The sequence below is a fragment of the Camellia sinensis genome, chromosome 6, assembly GCF_055761805.1.
Source record: "Camellia sinensis isolate YWXY chromosome 6, ASM5576180v1, whole genome shotgun sequence".
Taxonomy (NCBI): domain Eukaryota; kingdom Viridiplantae; phylum Streptophyta; class Magnoliopsida; order Ericales; family Theaceae; genus Camellia; species Camellia sinensis.
In genome coordinates this window covers 51692746-51716541 of record NC_138966.1, presented here as the reverse complement: position 1 = coordinate 51716541, position 23796 = coordinate 51692746, and positions in this window count along the sequence as shown.

Genomic DNA, 23796 nt, shown 5'->3' with positions numbered 1-23796 from the left:
CTCTACCCTAGTTATGCTTGCATATATTGCATGATCTTGTCTTGACATGTCGCATCTTTGCAAACCTTGATTTGATTTGATTTGCTTAAGAGTTTCTTGCATGTTTTGTACCCTGCTTGGTGTGGGTTTAGCCGAGGTCATCTTTAGTCTAGAACTTCCTTGGAACCACTTTGTTTGACCTCCAGCTTCGCCCTGACATATTGGCCGAGATGTCATTATCTAGGCCGAGGTGTTCATCACCAAGGCCGAGATGTGTATTATCTGGGCCGAGATGTCACCTTTGCGCCTAAGTGATCTTGTCCTGGAGTGGTGTGACCTAGACCAAGGTGTGACACATCTAGGCCAAGGTGTGACACAGCTTAGTCAAGTATTGTCCTTCCTAGCCGAGGTCATTGTTCCCCTACTTGCCGATGTCTTGTTCTTAGCCGAGATCATTACCCGCCGGAGTGCCCATGCCATCTTGCTTGTTGAACACACTTTGTCATAGTCTTGTCTTTTCACTCAGCCACCTTTTTGAGGAGAACCAACCTGGTAGTGCCACGTGTCCCAGCTGAGTGTTAAGTCAGCCGACAGACCCAGAAAAATATACATTTTTGTATTACATCTTTGCCTTGTAAAGAGAGAGGCTCTAGGAAGAAGAAGTCTTAGAGTAAGAGAGTAGAATTTCGAGCTTGATTTCTGGAGATCAAACCGTTAGACTCGTGTATTGAGGTTAGATTCTTGATTCACTCTTGTCGCTCTTATTGATCATCCAGCTGCATTGCACGATCGAACCTGTTCTGCATGTTATGTATTGGTTTAAAGTTTAGTTTTAGAAAGAGAAGATAGTGTTCTTGTGTTTTGAAGAAAAAGTCTTGTTTGATCCGAAAGTTTGCCTTAAGATTCATGTTTTTGTGTTTGTTCTCGCAAGATCCTTGAATATGGGTACCCAGGTCCATGTATTTGAATTCATAGCATAAAATCTCAGATTTTGTAATAGCAAATTTTGATCTTGCATTCATCTTCCTCATGTTCATGTTTTCATGTTCATGTTCTTCAAGAGAGTGAAACCTAGATTTTCCCGACCTCATTTCCTTGAATGTGGCCATCGAGGCAACACCTCGGCAAGGAGGTGTGGGACCTTGGCCTAGACCTGGTAGTCGCCCAGCATGTTTTCTCGAGATGAGAAACAGTGTCTTGTTTTGACTTAGCTTGGTTTTGAAAGATGCCGAGATCATCTGTATGCATGTGGATTTGTTTGAAAGTGCATTCAACAGACTTTGCCATGTGTTTGTAGGACTTGGACTTGCCTTGACCCCGACGTCTGAAGAGCTATGTGAGTGGTATTTTTAATAAAGTTATGTTATTAAATTTTGATAAGGTTTTGCCTTGCTTGTTTTGGAAAAGTATTTTGTGAAGCATGAATGATGATCCCTATTTTGTATACCAAGTATTAGCCTTGTTTTGAATGACAACCTTGAAAAGTCCGTACGTGCTAGGGGACAATAAGCATTTGTAGCACAATCTTGAAAAGTTCGTACGTGCTAAGGGACTATAAGCATTTATAGCACAATCTTGAAAAGTCCGTACGTGCTAGGGGACTATAAGCATTTGTAGCACAATCTTGAAAAGTCCATACGTGCTAGGGGACTATAAGCATTTGTAGCACAATCTTGAAAGTCCGTACGTGCTAGGGGACTATAAGCATTTGTAGCACAATCTTGAAAAGTCCGTACGTGCTAGGGGACTATAAGCATTTGTAGCACAACCTTGAAAAGTCCGTACGTGCTAGGGGACTATAAGCATTTATAGCACAATCTTGAAAGTCCGTACGTGCTAGGGGACTATAAGCATTTGTAGCACAACCTTTGCTAATGTCATCCCTTGGAACTCAAAAGACTTTAATTGTTGAGACTTGAAAGATTTGTTAGACCAACTTGATTCGCCCTTGGATTTTGTACTAGATGTGTTATGCTTTGATTTGATAAAGATTTTCGATATCATTCATGTAAACCCCTTTATTATTTGTACCATTCACTGAGTATCCAAGCTCACCCCTCTCTATATATATGTAGGTAACGAGCAGGACAGCGGTGACGCCTAGATGTACTTGCTACTTGTTTTGGATTAAGCACTTTTGTCGCATCTTGAAGATTATGCTTCTTAGTTGTATTTCATTGTATTTTGTATTTGATGGCTGAGAAGCCTTTTGATCAAGATGTGTTTTTGTACTTCAATTGTTGTATTAAAGCTATGTAGTGATGTATGCCATTCCATTTAAACCTATGCACTGCTCTTATGGACTACTTAGCTTGAAATTTATTGCTTCCGCATTTGTAAGCCCCATATGTATACTCTGATTGTGTGTGAATTCAGAAAGTTGGCCTTTAGTAAATCTCGAATTACTGGCCATCATGGCACCATTCTACTAGGGGTGGAATGGGGTCGTGACAGATTGGTATCAGAGCACAAGTTCCTCATAGTACGTTATTCATACACCTTGAGTCCTAAAGAGCATAGGATTTCCCTTAGAAAGATGTTAGGATTGCATCATGTTGCTTACTATTTGACGAAGTGTGCATCATCTCAGCTTGACTGTTTGTTACTTGCATACATGTTTATTTGATTGTTTTGTTTTAAAGTCACGTTTTGCATACTCTTAGCATCATGAGAAGGGGTAGACCACCGGTTGGCCGAGATCATCCCGAAGACAGATTGGACAGATTAGAGAGATTGGTCGAAGGTTTGGTTCGTGAGTTAAGACAACCTAGGCCACAAGACACTAGTACCATTTCTACCCAGGCCAAGCAGACAAACGGCCGACATGCAGTTCCACCTCCGCCTCCTCCAGTGCCGCAAGTGCCTCCACAACAAGCTTTATATGGGGATAGCACCATAGCCTTGATCAGAGAGTTCAAAAAGATGAAACCGCCGAGGTTCTCTGGGAGTATTGAACCGATGAAGGCCGAAGCGTGGGTCTTGGAAATGGAGAAGCTGTTTGAGATCTTTCCCAATACCGACGCCCAGAAGGTGTCGTTGGCAACATTCACACTAGACGACGATGCACGAAGATGGTGGATGATGACCCGAGAAAGCAACCCAGGTCTGACTTGGGCCAGATTTTTGGAATTATTTTACAACAAGCATTTCCCCCTTAGTGTCCGAGATCGCAAGACCACAGAGTTCCAGACCCTGACACAAGGCAACAAGACAGTGGCAGAATATGATCGTGCTTTTACCGAGTTGGCGAGATATGCGCCACACATGGTCGATGATGAATACAGAAAGGCCAGGAAGTTTGAAAGTGGGCTGCGTGGACCAATTTAGGATCGAGTTAATATGCTCAATATGCCAACCTATGCCAGAGTGTTGGACAAAGCCATCCTGGCATAGGCTAACTTGAACCGATATCAGAACTCAGGAGAAAATCAGAAGAAGAGGCAGAGCTATGATAATCGCCGAGCTCCGTTTAATGCCAAGAAGAAGACGAATGTGGGTAGCTCCAGCAACTCGAACCAAGAAGGTAATACTAGGCCGACGTGTGCAAGCTGTGGGAAGCCGCATTCCGAAGTTTGCCGTTGGGCATCAGGAGCCTGTTTTGAGTGTGGTGAAATGGGTCATCGTGTGAAGGACTGTCCGAAGGCAAAGACTGATGATGGTAAGAAGAATGGGAGTACCTCGGGCTATGCACAGAGGAATAACATCGGGAGGGCACAAACGAGACAGGGCAGAGTTTTTGCATTGGTGCCAGGAGACACTCAGAATGCTGAGACAGTAGTGTCAGGTATACTCCCAATTTGCTCTCAAGATGCATACATATTAATTGATTCGGGTTCTACGCATGCATTTGTATCTGCTAAGTTTGCCGAGAAGTTAAATAGGGAACAAGAACCCCTTGACTATGCGTTATATGTGTCTACTCCATCTGGGAGAACTATGATTGTTGCATCCATTTATAGGGTGTGTGTGGTCGTGATTGGGGGTGTAGAATTGTTAGTCGATTTAATGCTGTTAACCATGGCTCACTTCGATTTCATATTGGGAATGGATTGGTTAGTAGCGAATCATGCATCCATTAATTGTGTCTCGAAGAATGTCACACTGAAACCCCCAAACCAAGCCGATGTCGTTTTCCAGGGTAAGAGAGTAGTGCCCCCACCTTACTTAATCTCATCCATGAAAGCCTATAAGTTAATCCAAAAAGGGTGTCAGGGTTATTTGTGCAGTATTCTAAGTGATTCGAATAGAAGTGTTGAGTTAGCTGGCATACCAGTTGTTAAGGAATTCCCCGACGTCTTTCCAAATGAGTTGCCTGGCCACTTGATCGATAGAGAAGTAGAATTTACTATGGACAACATGTAGGGAACGCAACCTATCTCCAAAACACCCTATAGAATGGCCCCAGCTGAACTTAGAGAACTGAAACTGCAACTACAAGAATTGTTGGATAAGGGATTCGTTAGGCCGAGCACTTCACCATGGGGAGCCCCGGTTCTCTTTGTTAAGAAAAAGGATGGCACACTTCGCCTTTGCATTGATTACAGAGAACTGAATAAGGTAACCATCAAGAACAAGTACCCATTGCCTAGGATTGACGATCTGCTTGATCAATTACGAGGAGCACGAGTCTTTTCAAAAATTGACCTTAGGTCGGGCTACCATCAGCTGAAGGTTAAAGCCGAGGATATTGAGAAGACTGCTTTTCGGACAAGGTACGGCCACTACGAATTTTTGGTAATGCCTTTCGGAGTGACCAATGCTCTCGCAGCATTCATGGACTTGATGAACAGAGTCTTTAAGCCGTATCTAGATGAGTTCGTAGTTGTTTTTATTGACGACATATTGATCTATTCCAAGAGTACAATTTGTTAGGTTTTATTTCTTGGCAATCCCGTTTGACAAAACTCCTTTGAGTTGTAATTTTATTCGCACTTTTTATTTTCAGTGAGACTATGAGTGTTTAAATGCGAATCCAACCCGAATTGTGCTTTTCAGAGAAGTTTGTGAAGCTAATACTTTCAAGATTGCCACTTCGCTGATTATGACGGGGAGTCGCCTGTAAAAATACTGGAATGTGTGTTTTTACGCTCGAGCGGATTCTCCTACGCTCGAGCGCATCTCAGTTTATTTGCACGCAGTTTTTGGTCAGTCCGCTCGAGCGGGCTGTGTTGAGCTCGAGCGGAGATCGCGAGACAGATTCTATAAATTCGCGTGTTGGGTCAGATTTTAGGGGGACTTCTCCAGATCTTCTTTTTGGTTTCTAGGGTTTATATCTGGGGATACTTTGGGAGTTTTCTTTGATGTTTTTATTGAGTATTCAACTCATGATCTAAAGAGAGTACATCAAAGGTTTGTTTGTTATACACAAAAGAGAGAGTTATTCTTCAGTTGTGGATTCTGAAGAATTCGAGCCTGAAGCTTTGGTGGAATCCGGAGTGGCTCATCAGAAAGACAATTCCGTGGTGAAGATGGGGTTGGAAGAGGCACATAAAGGTTGGTTCAATTGGGCGTTGTGGATTCGCTAGGTAATTGAGAGTATACCTGTGTAATTCCTTTAATTCTTCTTAGTGGATTGTTCTTGTGGCTGTTGCCCGTGGTTTTTTGATCACAGTTGGAGGTGTCCAATTGTGGTTTTTTCCACGTTAAATCACTGTGTCTCTTTGTCTTGATTGTTTGATTGTTTGATTGGGATTGTTATACTCTGCTTAAAATTGATACATAATCACAAATCAACATCTAGGGGATTTCTAGATTTTTCACAATTGAACACGAGAATCATCTGAGACTTGCCCTGCAAATCTTGAGAGACAAGAAGTTGTACGCCAAGTTGAGCAAGTGCGAGTTCTGGCTCTTCAGCATTTCATTTTTAGGGCATGTGATTAATGAAGAGGGTATATCAGTTGACCCCAGTAAGATTGAAGCCATTTTGAATTGGACGACGCCGACCAACGTGACCGAGGTTCGTAGTTTTCTGGGCTTGGCAGGTTACTACAGAAAGTTTGTGAAGGACTTCTCAAGGATTGTAGTACCATTGACACAACTAACCAAGAAGGGAATAGCATATGAATGGACCGATGATAGAGAATCAGCCTTTCAAGAGTTGAAGACAAGGTTAGTTACGGCACCAGTTCTTGTACTCCCATCACGTAATGAGGAATTCCAGATTTACAGCGACGCTTCGCATAAGGGTTTGGGTTGTGTATTAATGCAAGGGGGTAAAGTCATAGCATATGCATCTCGTCAGTTGAAACCTCATGAAAAGAACTATCCTACCCATGACCTAGAACTTGCAGCCGTAGTGTTTGCTCTTAAGATTTGGCGCCACTACTTGTATGGAGCCTCTTGCTAAGTTTTTATGGATCACAAGAGCTTGAAGTACTTGTTCACTCAAAAGGAACTAAATCTGAGGCAAAGGAGATGGCTCGAATTATTGAAGGATTACGACATGCAGATTCAGTATCACCCAGGTAAAGCAAACTCGATAGCCGACGCATTGAGTAGAAAGTCAGCGGGAAGTTTGGCATGCCTAGCCCTGATTTCAGTGGAGCCGACTACTATTGGAGAAGTAAAGGCAAGGCAAATGGAGAATGAATTCTTGAAGAAGGTAGCCGACGAGATTATCACCAGGCCGAGATCAGGTTACACCCTTGAGAATGGAGTGTTTAAGTTTGAAGGAAGATTGTGCGTGGCCGACGTCCCAGAGTTGAAAGGAAAGATTTTGCAAGACTCTCACGGATCCAGATTTGCAGTTCACCCAGGGAACACCAAGACGTATCAGGATGTAAAACAAACTTTTTGGTGGCCGAATATGAAAAGAGAGATAGCCGAGTTCGTGTCCCAGTGTTTGTATTGTCAACAAGTGAAAGCAGAACATCAGAGGCCAGCAGGACTTCTCCAACCTTTGCCGATTCCTGAGTGGAAATGGGAACACATCTCCATGGACTTTGTGATTGGTTTGTCGAAGACACAGAAAGGAATGGATTCGATCTGGGTTATAATCGACAGATTAACTAAGTCAGCACACTTCTTGCCTGTTAAAACTTTATTTAATGCTGATCGACTTGCTGTGTTGTATATGAATGAGATTGTTAGACTTCATGGTGTGCCGATGTCCATTGTGTCTGACCGAGATTCAAAGTTTGTTTCTAGATTTTGGCAGAGTTTACAAAGGGCTTTGGGGACCGAATTGAGGTTTAGTACGGCTTACCATCCCCAGACCGATGGCCAAACAGAGAGAACGATTCAAATACTTGAAGATATGCTTAGACTATGTGTATTGGACTTCCAAGGAAGCTGGGAAGAGCATTTGACATTAGTAGAATTCGCTTACAACAACAGCTATCAAGCTAGCATTGGCATGGCGCCGTATGAAGCCTTGTATGGAAGAAAGTGCATATCGCCGATATGTTGGACCGAAGTAGGAGATAAAGCTTTGATCGGCCCCGATCTAGTTCAAAGGACAACCGAAAAGATCAAGCTTATCCAACAGAGAATTAGAACTGCTCAGAGTCGACAAAAGAGTTACGCCGACCAGAGAAGAAAAGAGTTAAAGTTTGAAGTTGAGGATCATGTATTCCTGAAGATCTCGCCGATGAAAGGAGTTTCAAGATTTGGGAAGAAGGGTAAATTGGCACCCCGTTACTTCGAGCCTTTTAAAGTTCTTGAGAAAGTTAACCCAACTGCCTACAGACTAGCTTTGCCACCAGAACTAAGTCAAGTTCACAATGTGTTCCATATTTCAATGTTGAGGAAGTATATTCGGAATCCACTGCATGTAATTGATTATACCGGGATTGCGGTTAGTAACGATTTAGGCTACGTGGCGAAGCCGATGAAAATTATTGACAGACAAGTGAAACAGTTGAGGAACAAATCCATACCAATGGTGAAAATCGAATGAAAAGAGCATTACGGCAAGGATGCTACATGGGAAATGGAAGAGGAGATGGAAATCCGTTATCCGGGATTATTTGTAGGGCAAGGTAATTTAAGTTTGGGGACCAAACTTCTTTGAGGAGGGTAGGATGTAACAACCCTCACTCTACCCTAGTTATGCTTGCATATATTGCATGATCTTGTCTTGACATGTTGCATCTTTGCAAACCTTGATTTGATTTGTTTAAGAGTTTCTTGCATGTTTTGTACCCTGCTTGGTGTGGGTTTAGCCGAGGTCATCTTTAGTCTAGAACTTCCTTGGAACCACTTGTTTGACCTCCAGCTTCGCCCTGACATATTGGCCGAGATGTCATTATCTAGGCCGAGGTGTTCATCACCAAGGCCGAGATGTGTATTATCTGGGCCGAGATGTCACCTTTGCACCTAAGTGATCTTATCCTGGAGTGGTGTGACCTAGACCAAGGTGTGGCACATCTAGGCCAAGGTGTGGCACAGCTTAGTCAAGTGTTGCCCTTCCTAGCCGAGGTCATTGTTCCCCTACTTGCCGATGTCTTGTTCTTAGCTGAGATCATTACCCGCCGGAGTGCCCATGCCATCTTGCTTGTTGAACACACTTTGTCATAGTCTTGTCTTTTCACTCAACCACCTTTTTGAGGAGAACCAACCTGGTAGTGCCACGTATCCCAGCTGAGTGTTAAGTCAGCCGACAGACCCAGAAAAATATACATTTTTGTATTACATCTTTGCCTTGTAGAGAGAGAGGCTCTAGGAAGAAGAAGTCTTAGAGTGAGAGAGTAGAATTTCGAGCTTGATTTCTGGAGATCAAACCGTTAGACTCGTGTATTGAGGTTAGATTCTTGATTCACTCTTGTCGCTCTTATTGATCATCCGGCTGTATCACACGATCGAACCTGTTCTGCATGTTATGCATTGGTTTAAAGTTTGGTTTTAGAAAGAGAAGATAGTGTTCTTGTGTTTTGAAGAAAAAGTCTTGTTTGATCCGAAAGCTTGCCTTAAGATTCATGTTTTTGTGTTTGTTCTCGCAAGATCCTTGAATATGGATACCCAGGTCCATGTATTTGAATTCATAGCATGAAATCTCAGATTTTGTAATAGCAAATTTTGATCTTGCATTCATCTTCCTCATGTTCATGTTTTCATGTTCATGTTCTTCAGGAGAGGGAAACCCAGATTTTCCCGGCCTCATTTCCTTAAATGTGGCCATCGAGGCAACACCTCGGCAAGAAGGTGTGGGACCTCGACCTAGACCTGGTAGTCGCCCAGCATGTTTTCCCGAGATGAGAAACAGTGTCTTGTTTTGACTTAGCTTGGTTTTGAAAGATGCCGAGATCATCTGTATGCATGTGAATTTGTTTGAAAGTGCATTCAACAGACTTTGCCATGTGTTTGTAGGACTTGGACTTGCCTTGACCCCGACGTCTGAAGAGCTATGTGAGTGGTATTTTTAATAAAGTTATGTTATTAAATTTTGATAAGGTTTTGCCTTGCTTGTTTTGGAAAAGTATTTTGTGAAGCATGAATGATGATCCCTATTTTGTATACCAAGTATTAGCCTTGTTTTGAATGACAACCTTGAAAAATCCATACGTGCTAGGGGACTATAAGTATTTGTAGTACAATCTTGAAAAGTCCGTACGTGCTAGGGGACTATAAGCATTTGTAGCACAATCTTGAAAGTCCGTACGTGCTAGGGGACTGTAAGCATTTGTAGCACAATCTTGAAAAGTCCGTACATGCTAGGGGACTATAAGCATTTATAGCACAATCTTGAAAGTTCGTACGTGCTAGGGGACTATAAGCATTTGTAGCACAATCTTGAAAAGTCCGTACGTGCTAGAGGACTATAAGCATTTGTAGCACAATCTTGAAAGTCTGTACGTGCTAGGGGACTATAAGCATTTGTAGCACAATCTTGAAAAGTCCGTACGTGCTAGGAGACTATAAGCATTTGTAGCACAACCTTGAAAAGTCCGTACGTGCTAGGGAACTATAAGCATTTATAGCACAATCTTGAAAGTCCGTACGTGCTAGGGGACTATAAGATTTGTAGCACAACCTTTGTTAATGTCATCCGTTGGAACTTGAAAGACTTTAATTGTTGAGACTTGAAAGATTTGTTAGACCAACTTGATTCGCCCTTGGATTTTGTACTAGATGTGTTATGCTTTGATTTGATAAAGATTTCCGATATCATTCATGTAAACCCCTTTATTATTTGTACCATTCACTGAGTATCCAAGCTCACCCCTCTCTATATATATGTAGGTGACGAACAGGATGGCGGTGACGCCTAGATGTACTTGCTACTTGTTTTGGATTATGCACTTTTGCTGCATCTTGAAGATTATGCTTCTTAGTTGTATTTCATTGTATTTTGTATTTGATGGCTGAGAAGCCTTTTGATCAAGATGTGTTTTTGTACTTCAATTGTTGTATTAAAGCTATGTAAAGATGTATGCCATTCCATTTAAACCTATGCACTGCTCTTATGGACTACTTAGCTTGAAATTTATTGCTTCCACATTTGTAAGCCCCATATGTATACTCTGATTGTGTGTGAATTCAGAAAGTTGGCCTTCGGTAAATCTTGAATTACTGGCCATCATGGCACCATTCTACTAGGGGCGGAATGGGGTCGTGACATTCTTAGACTCCAGTAAGCTCTCTCTCTCTCTCTCTCTCTCTCTCTCTCTAACACTGTTACTTTTTTGTGAATTTCATGCCAGATCGGCGGATTTAATCTTAGATCAGAGATATTTAGTGAACTCTACACTGTCAAATCGATTGTTCATCTAATCTTTTTGATCTTTTCTTCAATGGATTCGATAAATGTAAGTAAAAAGTTCCTGTTGATCTTTTTCTTTGGTTTTTGGTTTTTGATTTTATTTTATTTTATTATTTAATTTTCTCTAATAACATTAATCCTATTTTTTTATGTGTTTATTTTTCTTGTTTTATAGATGTCAAGTACTAGAGAGACAAATGATGTCATTGACCTCTCTCAGTCTCAGTTTGAGCCAGAGCATGATCCTCAGCCTGAAACTCCTTCTGGTTCAAAGGTATGCCTCCCTCTTTCTAAGCCAAAAACTTGACAATATTCTGAAGTTTGGGAGCATTTTACCAAAATTTTTAAAGAAGGGAGTATGACTGCTACATGTGTTAAATGTAACCATTGTAATGCTTATTATGCTTGGGTTAGTGCAAATGGAACTAGCACTTTGAGAAAACATATTGCAAACTGTCCTAAGTCTCCTCACAATAAAGAAAATAAAAAAATAAAAGACTTTGGCATTTCAATCTGTAACAAAAGGTGAAATTTTTTTTGGTGTTTGGAAATTTGATCAACAAGCATATAGGGATTCACTTGTTAAAATGGTAATCACTGATGAGTTGCCATTTAGGTTTGTAGAGCGTGAAGGATTCTGTCAATTCTTTAGTGTGATGCAACCTAATTTCAAAAAGTTTTCATGCTTTACAGTGGCAAGAGATATTGTGTATTTATATTCTAGTGAGAAGAAAAAATTGAAAAATTTGTTGAAGAAATCAAACTATAGACTTTGTCTCACTACGGATTCATGGACATCTTTACAAAATGTTTCATACATGTGCCTAACAGCCCACTTTATTGATAAAGACTGGAATTTACAAAAAAGAATTCTCAACTTTAGTGTGATTTCTAGTCACAAAGGGGAGGCAATTGATAAGGCAATGGAATCATGTTTTGTTGATTGGGGTATAGAGAAAATGTGTACAATCACTGTGGATAATGCAAATGCAAATGTTGTAACTATTGCATAAGTGAAAAAGGAAGTTTTTTGAAAATAGTGACTCTTTGATTTTAAGGGGTGAGTACTTGCATATGAGGTGTTGGGCCTATATAATTAATTTAATTGTGAAGGATGGGTTAAGTGAAATAAAAGATTCAATAACTCGAATTCGTGATGCGGTGAAGTATATAAGGAGTTCTCCACAATGAGAGCAATTTTTCAAGACATGTGCTGAAACGAAAAGGGTAACCTGTAAAAGCTTGTTGTGTCTAGATGTTCAAACTAGGTGGAACTCCACATATTTAATGCTAGATGTTGAAACAAAGTTTCAAAAAGTATTTGAGAGATTAGAGGATGAGGACCCACATTTCACACTAGAACTTAATCATGGACCTCCTACCACTCAAGATTGGGAAAATGCTCGCGTTTTTACACAATTTTTTCAAAAGTGTTATGATGCAACTGTTCGCTTGTCTGGTTCTTTGTATGTCACTTCCAATTTGTACTTCACTGAAGTTTGTGCTATAGAAAGTGCCTTAACTGAATGGGGAAAGAGTTTAGATCATTCTTTAAAAGCCATGGCAATAAAAATGAAGACTAATTGGCAAGTATTGGGGAAAAATTGAAAAAATTAATATGATGTTATTGATTGTTGTTGTGTTAGATCCTCATTAAAAGTTGAAGTATGTGAGGTTTTGCTATTTTGAAGTTTATCAATCTGCTATGGCGAGTGAGCTCAATCAAAAAGTAAGAGAGACTTTTTGAATAACATTTTTGATGAGTATAAATAGTTTGAGACAATTGCTTCATCTTCCAATGAAATGGTTCATGAGGTAGACATTGTTGATCAAGTAAACATTGGTACAAGTGATCATCAAGTGTCTCTCATAACAAAATTTCAAAAGCTTTTAGAGGAAGAAGAAGGTGATTGAGGCAAGTCATAAGTAGATAGGTATTTGGAAGAATCTTGTGAAAAGGAAGCTGCAAACTTTGACATCTTAAGTTGGTGAAAGACAAATTCTTCAAGATATAAAGCTCTTTCTCAAGTTGCAAGGGATATTTTGGCCATTCATGTCTCTACTGTTGCTTCCGAGTCTACTTTCAGCACTAGAGGTTGTATCCTTGATCGATTTCGCAGTTCTTTTACTCTAAAGCTTGTTGAAAGTTTAATTTGTACACAAGATTGGTTGTGTACTTCACCATTGCCACTTGAGATGGAAGAAAACTTTGCAGATTTGGAGGATATAGAAAAAGGTAATGGAATTCCAATATTCAATTTATCATTTAAATTACATTCATGTATTGTGTTATTTTTTACTTTAAACTGACATTAATGTTTTGTGCAACTCTAACCAATGTCAACATTACTGCTAGAAAGTGATTTGGCTTGTTGTGATGTGGAATTTGCTACTATTGCTGCTGTTGTGCTGTGCTTTTGTTTGTTGCTGTTGTTGTGCTGCTGTTGCTATGCTTTTGTTTGTTTGTTGCTTCTGTTCGTGGAGTGTTGTTGCTTTTGTTTGTTTAAAACCACTTTTTTTATTGGTTTTGTTTGATGCTATGATTAGTTTTAATACAAAGGAGAGCACTGCTTTGTGTAATGTGTATCCAGTTTTACTGTTTTTGTTTGATACTTTTGTTTGATGCTATGTTTATGTTTTTATGAAATTAAAATGTTCTATATTTTTTTTTGTTATTTAATTATGTGAATCTGTGGTCTTAAACCGATCAAATCCATGTTTAAATATATTGGTTCGGATTGGTTCTATGATTTAAACGGATTGGATTGGTTCCAATTTTTTAGGAATCGTAGATAACGAATTGGTCCTGGTTTTACCCCAATCCGAACCAATTCGGACCATGCTCACTCCTAATTTCTTCACTATTCATCAAATAGTAGTTACACTTCTAACTTCACAGGTGATAGTGAACCTTAACAATTAATCAAACCCAATCACACCAACCAACTAGTTTTGAATCCGATGTTAGTCACACCTAACCCAAGTGATTTTGTCCTAAAAATTACTTACAAAAATATCACTCTTTTTACAAGAATAAGAATAAGGGATAGAAAATACTTTTACTATAAAAGCTCAAATTATAGATAATTTTTCTTTCAAGAGAAATTATAACTCAATGAAAGTGCACCATACAATATTTTAATATCACAAAAATTTTCTCCACTCCTATTGCTTTTTTCTGAAATCTACATTGCTACTTTTATAGCAAAATAAAATATGACTGTTAAGCAATCATATGCCTTCCTTTTCACTTCTTTTTTCTTTCAATTGAATAGTTTCTTTTAAATGGTCAACTTCGCTATGACAAGCAAGAAATCTGCACAATTCAACAATTAAAGCATGGGAAAATGGAAATGGCTCCTCTCCAATTTGTCATCGAATTGGACGGACCTATTGGGCTGTGGTGGGTCTTAATCTGGGCTCATTTCAATTATCCAAATCTTTGAATATGTAGAGCTCGTCGAGTATACTATCTCTGTAAAAAATCACCTTGATCGAATGCTGATAATTATTTGATCAAATCACTTTTCTGTTAACATCAAGTATGATTTTCAAAATAAATTATGACAGAAATATGTTTGATCAAGTGGCTATCGATATATGATCAATGTGATTTTTTACAAGGATGATATACTCGACGAGCTCTACACATTAACGGTTTGAATCATTAAAACGGGCCCAGATTAGGGCCCAATATGGCCTAACAGGACCGTTCAGTTTGAAAGCAAACTAGAGAGGAGCTCTTGCCTAGAAAAATATTAACAAAATGGAAAGGATTTGCATGAGACAGCCCACACATGGTGTCCCTCTTTTCCTTTTATATTATATCTATTATATTATATATAATTAAAATATTTACAAATATATAGTAGATTCATTTATTTTTATATTATGTCAAATGATTATAAAAAATATATATTAAAAAATCAAAATTTATCCAATAATATTTTAGATATCATCAAAATCAAACCTAAGAATTAACAATATCCTACAATTGATGTCAGAGCGAGATCTCAAGTTCGATTCCCCTGGATGGCATGTTGTGTGCGGGCAGGTGCTGAGAGGAGATTGTTGGCCTAGGTTTGGGCCAAAATCTTGCCATGGCAGAGGTTTGGGTTGAGGCCGAGTTACAGTCGACTTTGTGGCACTTGGTATTGTACCCTTTAAGGGAATAAAGTTTCGTTTTCATCACTACCTATAGATTTTGGTGAGACGGTAAGCGTTTGATCCTAACAACTAGAAATTAATAAAACCCTATATATAGTAACACTTGTGGTCTTGGACTCATCCCCTGCAACCACTCTGGCTTGCCAATACTTGGAGCGCATATCTAATTTGGTGAAGTACGTGGCCTTACACAAATGGTCAAAGAGATCAGCCACCAAAGGAACTAGATATTTGCTCTTGGTTGTCACTTTGTTTATGGCACGATAGTCTACACACATCAGCATGGACCCATCTTGCTTTTTTTGGAAGAGCACTGGGGCACCGGAAGCGATTTTGGATGGCTGAACCAACCAGTGTCCAACAATTCAGTCAATTGACTGTGCAACTCTGCGAACTCCATTGGAGACATTCTGTAAGTTGCCTTTGCTAGAGGCTTTACACCACGAACTAACTCAATTTTGTGATATGTGGCACGTCGAGGAGATAGAGAGTTAGGCAATTTCGGAGGCATTACATCCTCAAACTCTTTCAAAACTATAGCAGCTTCATCAGGCATTTCCATCATCACATCAGGCTTGATTTCCACTAAGGCCACAAGGTAAGTTTCAGCCCCTTTCTTCAAACCATTGTGCACTTGAATTGTTTACAACGTCTTTGTTCTCCTTTTCATGCCCTTGCCTTTGTTTGGTCTACCACAACCAATAACAAAGCAAGATATGTCTTCATCCGAGATAAGTAACCAATCGCGGCATCAGTGCCACTTTGGCAATCACAAAGAAATCATTTTCGAGGATGACATCGAAATCATCCAATGGCACCACCATCAAGTTTATTTGTCCAACCCATTCACCCATTTTAATATGCACTTTGTGTAGTAGAGTTAACAGACTTGATCCAGCTTGAACTTTTGAAAACTTGTAAACCAAGGGACTACTCCATCTTTCCTAAGACGAAGTTGTGAGTAACTCATGCATCCACCATAGCCAAGACATCCCCACTACCCAATGTCACTTGAATGTACATCAGACCAATCAAAAGGGCTTTATCAGCATGAATTGCATTCAGTAATTGCAAGGAATTTACTCGAGTTGGGCCATCAAAATCCATTTCCCCTCAGTTGTCTTTTGCCACAACAGCATTTAACTTCTCTCGCTTAAGACAATCTTTTGCCCTATGGGGTCTATCACATATGAAACACCATTTGCTTGACTTTCCACCATCATTCTGTGAATGTAAAGAAGACTCTCCTTTCTGTTTGTACTTCGAATGATCCTTACCCATCTTGAAACTAGTCTTCTTTTCCCCATATTTCTCTTTCCCTTTCTTCTTGGATTTGCTGGTCTCTAGCATAAATCCTTACCCAACTTGTAGTCAAGCAATCCATCTGCCGCAACTATAGCGGAGGATAAGTAATTGACACCTAGTCGACGTAATTCCAACCACTACAACAAATTGCACTTTTGGAGACTAAATTTTTAGTCGCCAAAAGTCAAGTTTTAGTCATTGAACATTTTTAGTGACTAAAATTTTTGGTCGCCTGATTTGTTGTTGAAGACTTGTCGGAAAAGGTAATTGGTGACTAAAACAAATTTAGTCGCCAAAAGTAGTAAATTGCTGACTATTTTTTTAGTCGCTAAAGGCATTGAAATAAAATTAAATATCACATTTTCAGCGACTAAATTTTTAGTCGCTAAATATATATATTTTTTGTTCATCCTATTTTTTTTTAGCCACTAAACTTATTAGTCGCGTAAAGTCATAATCTTTTTTATTACTAAACTTTAGTCGCCAAAAATGTTTTTAGCTACTAAATATTGTAGTTGCCTAAAGGCTTATTATTTTTTGGCTACTAATATTTTAGTTGCCTAAAGTCTCACTTTTTTCTCTACTAAACTTTTAGTCGCCAAAAATGTTTTTGTTGTTCGTCTTATTTTTTAGCTACTAAATGTTTTAGTCGCCTAAAGTCTGATTGTTTTTTTGCTACTAATTTTTTAGTCACCTAAAGTCTGACTTTTTTTTCCTACTAAACTTTTAGTCACCAAATTTTTTTTGTTGTGCATCTTATTTTTTTCCAACTACTAAATAGTTTAGTCACCTAAAGTCTGATTGTTTTTTGGCTACTAAGCTTTTAGTCGCCAAAAGTTTTTTTCATTTTCTTTTTCTTAGCTACTAACTATTTAGTCACTAAAATATTTCTTTTTTTACTACAAATTGTAATATCAAGCCAAAAGCATGATTTATAATGTTTTTTTCTCAAAACTATAATTTCTCCACAACCTGTATGTATTTCGTGCAACATGCAGTATGTATATAAACAAAACAATATGTATATTATCAATCATTCCACAATTTGCATCCATTTCACATCCAACTATCCAAAAAAGAATAACTTTAAATGTCAAACTCCATACAAACCAACTATAGTCCAAATTAAAATAATAATTCTATACAAAACAGAGAGGCATACAAAAATCAAGCCCTCCGTATACAAAAAATATATTTACTAATATACCAAATGGCCATTTGGCGTGGTACAAATTACCATCATAATATGTACCACGACAAAAGGTAATCTATATACCACGCCATTAAGTATTAGTTCGATGCCAAAAGCTATCTGTATGAGTAATACTAATCTACACAAAAGTAGTGGACGATAAAATTAGCAGAATTATACAAAAGTGTAAATTGTCCTCCATATACAAAAATAAATTATCCACAAGTTCACGCCAAAAAAAAAAAAAAAAAAAAAATTTGCACCCATTAGAAAATATCAGTTGAATCAGGCATACAAAAAAGGTTTTAACATGCAAGTTAGGTTCAATCTATAAATGCCTTTTTGGAAATAAAATCACATATATGTTATCATGGAAGATTTTTTTTTTTTTGGGGTGATAAATATATGTATCATGAATGCACACTTGTTTCAAGTTTGAATTTAATTCCCCATTGACAAAAGAACACAAGTTAATCAATCAATATTACTCTCTACTATGATGCTTATCTTTGTTTACATCATACAGTGAAAGAGTGCATTAATTAGATTCAAAAAATACATGATGCTTTCTTATGCCGACCCGTTTTCATCCCAGGAGCCATGATGCTAGCTGCAATAAGTAAAATACAAGATATACATTAACTAAATACATGATGTTTCGAGCAATATAGATTATTTATGGAAGCTAATCATACTTGAAATTACCATATAATACAATAGGCAACAAATTTAAAAATACTGGTTGAAGAAAGGGCTTGTACATAAACCAATGTTAAGCATATAAATTGCAAATTAAGAGGTTCATCGATTTAAGAAGTTCAACATTGCGCAAATATTACTACTATATCTCAAAATTAGGGGTATAAAAAGATGCAGAAACATCTAGAGAAAAAAAATTCTAGTTAAAACAAATATACAACAACATGAAGTATTTCATAGAATTGAAAAAAAAAATCAAGAAGCTCTAGTTGTGCCAATTCAAAAAGAATATTTAAGCAATATGCAGTGGTAATAAATTTAAGTCACAGATAACAAAATTTAGCATAAAACATGGGACAACAAAAGCAAATATAACACTAATAACATCGTTTTGTGGTAGTGATCAACCCAATTTGGCAAAACAAAACTAGTAATTATGAACATTTTGCACATTCCCAGACTCTATTTCACTACCAGAACAACAATATAACATAACCTATCCAACAGACTAAAAAACAAAATATGTTTTTTCCTTTTCTTTTTTTTTTTTCCCTACCTCCCAAACACTAATAAGGAAACCCTCCAATTAGATCCTGTACATTCTAACCCTTACTTCCTCACCACTAGCGTTGAATTCCACTACAAAGCAATTAAAACAAGCTCAAAGGATATAAACAAACATGCATCATAATACGCAGAATACTTTCAAAATCTTCCAAAGTAGCAGGCATGACCGTAACACCAACTAAATGCATAAATGTAAAAAACAAAACCCGGTAAAGTATATGGCCCTTTCAAATTTTATAGTAGACTTTCATATTGCTTCTTCAACCTTCCTGAGTCAAAAACAAGTTAGTGCCCTAAATAATAATTTTTTGGTAATATAGATGCATCACATTCAAACAGGTTTTTCAATACAATAGATTAGGGCTTTGAATACATACACAATCAAGGACCAAATATACATGCAAATACATACACAATCAATGGATTAGGGCTTTGAAACTAATGAGAGAGAAAGGAAAAAGAGGGGAAAATGTATGAAACCACTAAAATCAAACCCATTTAGGCAATCAAACCCATAAAACTTTAGAAATCAAACCACTTCAATCAAATCCATTTTTCGAAATCAACACAAAATTAAATTAAAGAAATCATAAAAACCCTAGAGCAAGATTCAAAGAGAGAGAGAGAGAGAGAGAGAGAGAGAGTCATGCCCCCAAAATATTACAAATAATCCATTCCGTAAGATCTATGAACATATTAGAAATGATATACTTCATTCATCAGAGTTATATTACAATAGGTGTTATATGAATTATACATCCATAGATATTCATTCTGAATCTACAACATATAGCATATGTCAATAACAACAAAATAAATGCCCCACGGGCTTATATCTTTCCAAGACATAACTTGGTTACAACAAATGAGAGTCATAATCTCTATACATATAAAGTCCTTAGCTTGAATAAATGTTAAAACACAAATAACAAAGTAGAGCCTCCAGCTCCTAAGTCCTCCCAAGCTACGTCCTTGGAGGGAAACATATCACCAGTACCTAAAAATAGTTTCCCAAGTAGGGTGAGCCAAAGCTCAGTAGAGATAGACTAACACAATATATGAGGTTTAATTAAGACATAAGTGCCAGATGAATGTTCTACACTCATAACCAACTTACATTCTTTCCATGATCATTCAATACTGATACTCATATCTCAATCCATTTCCATTTATTCAATTCATATTGATTCAATTAATTTCGAGTCAATTCATGAGACAAGTTCATTGTTATCTAAACAATCCAAATGAGACTACAACTCAGTGATTCACAATTCAATACAACTATTATTCAAGCACTTCAATTTTGCCATTTTACAGAATTCTCATCCGAGGAAATCGGCACCCATTTATACTCAATTATGCCATTTTACAGAATTCTCATCCGAGGGAATCGGCACCCATTTATACTCAAGATTTCTGGACTTTCACCCTGGACACTCCGGCCAACTTAATTATAAATGGAGGCCATCCCATATCTCCTCTCAAACAATGATACATATACAATGTATTTAAAGCATTGCTATATATAATGACTATCCACAATACATATATAATGATTTGATCATACCGTCATATTCAATGACATAATTTAAATAATTAGTTTCAATTCACCTAATCCTCATGCATTTTCTACAACAACCATAGCTATCCTCTACCGATAGCCCAATATAGATATTTCTAAACAGATATTCAATCTTTATAACAGATAACTTATCAAATTCCTATAGGTGAGTGATTTATCAAATCCAACTACACCATTTATTCTCACATCCTCCCAATTTCACATTTTCCAAATCAATTTCATTATTTATATAAAATAATCATTCAACACAAATTAGGGCAAATTTTTCCCCTTTCTCAAATATTAATCCCAAGGCCAAATTCACCATTTTAACCAAAGGTAGCCTCATATTCAAAACCCCATTCTCATTCATAGAACCCAACATAGACATCCCTCTTTCAAATTAGATCCAAACCCTAACTTTACCCAAATCACTCCCAAACCTCATCATTTATACATAACAACGAATGACTAGGTTAAAAACCATAACAAAGTGTAGAATATCCCTACCTCAAGAGTAGAAGCTCAAAGGAGATGATGAAGAACTTCAAAAATGCTCCAAATTCGATTTTGTTCGGATCAAGAGGAAGCCCGCAAGATGCTCTAACTCTTTAACAAAGGGACTAGGGTTGAGAGATGCTTGGATCTCGAAGTATTTGTAGAGAGAGAGAGAGTATTTTAGAGAGAGAGAGTGTCAGATTAGGGTTTTTAGGAGAAAGGAAATCAAAAAGTGATGTAAAAATTCTCTGCTGTGAACTGATATACGCGACCTTCGCTCGGGTGAAGGAGTTGTCGCTCGAGCGACCAGACACAACAAGCGACCTCGCTCGAGCGCAAAATACAAAGCTTCAAAAGTTTTATAGACGCACATGCTCGCTCAAGCGAAGCACTTTACATTCCCAAAAATTTTGCATCTGGGAAAGAAACCTGAGGACTCTCAATTCTCGCTCGAGCGCAAGAAGTCTCGCTCGAACGAAGAATCAAATTTCACAAGGCTCGCTTGAGCGCAAGAAACCTCACTCGAGCGAAGAAGCCAAAATTTGGGTAACAACAATCTAGACCAGCCAACAACCAACCTGTTTCAAACACGCCCAACACATTCTGAAACTCAAACTCAAAGACAAATGAGGGAAAACAAAACATGGATAACAACATCAAACCACGGAACCCGAGTCCGGGATACAACAAATGTCGGGTCAAAGCCGGAATCACTATAGTGAGAGAGACAGGCAAACCGAGAGTGAGAGAGAACTTGTGAGGATGTGGCGGTGGTCCGCGCTGAGGTAAGGTTAAGTGAGGTTTGGTGGTGACAGAATCTGTGTGTGTGAGACAGAACAACTTGATGTATAAACATAAACAGGTGCCAATATTTATTCATTCCCTCTAAAATGAATTATACCTTTAGCAACTAAACTAGGAATTTGTCGAAAAATAGTGCCAAATCTTATTAACAGTGACCAAAGTATTAGTCGCCAAAAGTGAATATTAGTCGACTAATTCTCTGGTAGCCAAAGAATAACAATAAATATGTCTATTTTTGGCGACTAAACGTCCTTCTGTCGGCAATAATTACTATACAACGACTAAAAAAGGATTTAGTAGCCTAAAATCTAGACTTACGCTGACTAATATTTTTTAGTCGCCAAAACGTGGCATATTCAGCTACTAATTTTTTTTAATAGCCAATAAGTAATATATCTCGACTAAAAAATATTAGTAGCTACAGCCTAAACAAACACCAACTAATACAATTTTTAGTAGCCAAAAGTTAACTTTTTGGCGAGTAAATTCCTTTTAGTCGTCCAATTTGGTCTCCAAAAGTGTAAATTGTTGTAATGAACTGTCCCCAATTTTGTAGGCCCGACATGAAATTAGAGAGTTTGTCCTCCAACATGTCCTTGATGTCAAGCATCAACGAAATGAACTCCTTCACGTATTCTCGCATAGAACCGATGTGTTTCAATGGCTTCAATGTATCTCTTGAAACCTAAGATGAGTTACAAGAAATGAATTGCTCTTTTAATTCTTTCTTCAATAACTCCCACGATTCGATCACTGGACGAGCATTGTTCTCTGTTCCGGTCCACCACTACAATTTAGCATCACCAGGAAGGTACATGCTAATGATCGCTACTTTCTCCCCTTCTAATACACAACCTTGAAGTACTGCTCCATATCCCATAAAAAGTTCTCAAGTTCTTTGGCATTTTGATTCCCTAAGAATGCCTTGGGTTCTATAACTTTGATCTTGGAAAGAGGGGGCTCACCATTTTTCGAATGCCCATAGACAGCCCTCTTTACTAGCGTAAGTTCATTTTGAACTTTGTGCAGTTGTCTTTCAAGGCATCAGACATGGCAACCATGTCCCCTACAATTTCCTTGAACTGATCTGTCGTCGAGGCGTCAAGAGCGAGGAACCAACAGCCACGACATCTAATCGATCCGTCAATGAGCGATTCTCATCTTTAGGTTCCCTCCCAAAGTTTCTAATTGCATTACTTGTTCCTTTATAATGTCAATATCAGACACCATTTTGAGCAAAACCATACTTTGAAACCAATTGTCACAGGGTCAAATTTTCAACTCAAATTTCGCCTATGATGGCACTAAGTTCCAGCACACTTAGTCTCAACCAATTAAACCAACACTCACACACAATATGAGATTTAAGATGAGAAAGATAGAATGCACAACATAGCATCCATTACAGGTAAACACCCAACCTCTTTATTGCTCCAATAATGATACAAAGGATAGCCAATGGCACTTTACTACTTGATAATTTTCAAGTAACCATGGCATGCCCATAAATAGGCTACAATCAGATTTTTGAAATTCAAACAGGCAACAACATACAAGGGGAACATGCCATATAGCATGGCACTTGACACCCCCAATTGCCATAGGGTTAACACAATTCTGAAACTAGCTAGCAGTTGTAACCGCCACCAACTACCCCTACAATTCAGCATTTCTTGTCATTGCCAGCATGTCTTGGTCTTGCATAACCGCCGCTAACTGCCCCTATAATTTTGTTTCCATGTCTATGTCTTAAACAAATTTGAAATACCCATGTTACCAGCTAAACAGAGCCTTAAGTGCTATCTATTGGTCTAGATCAAGCCTATGTCAAGCCATCTAATTGTGTCAAACCCCCAAGTGTGTTGCAGCCCAATATTCAGGTCACATTAATGCCTTGCATCTACTATACTGCCCACACTCGGCCGAAGGTTAAGTGTTGTCGCCGAACGAAAACTTGTTGCCCACCTTGTCACATTGGCATGCCTCCCTCATGCCTTGGTCCAAGTCTGACATAGGTGCAAGGTGTCACCAAATGTCAGCCATCCAGCAAGCCCTCCAAACATAAGATGCTAACAGTATCCCACTGTTGTCGTCATCAAATCTACTAGTTGAATCCACAGCCATCATCGCCATGCTAAAATAAAAAAATATTCAAGAAAAAATTAAACAAAAGACTTAGAAAAATAATAGAAAAGAAAATAGTTAAAATAATATATATATATATATATATATAAGAACTCTATCTTCCACTATCACTTCTGCTTTTGGCCAAGTCATGAAGGCAAGAGTCTCTGTGATAGTAGGGGAGAGATAGGAATGTGT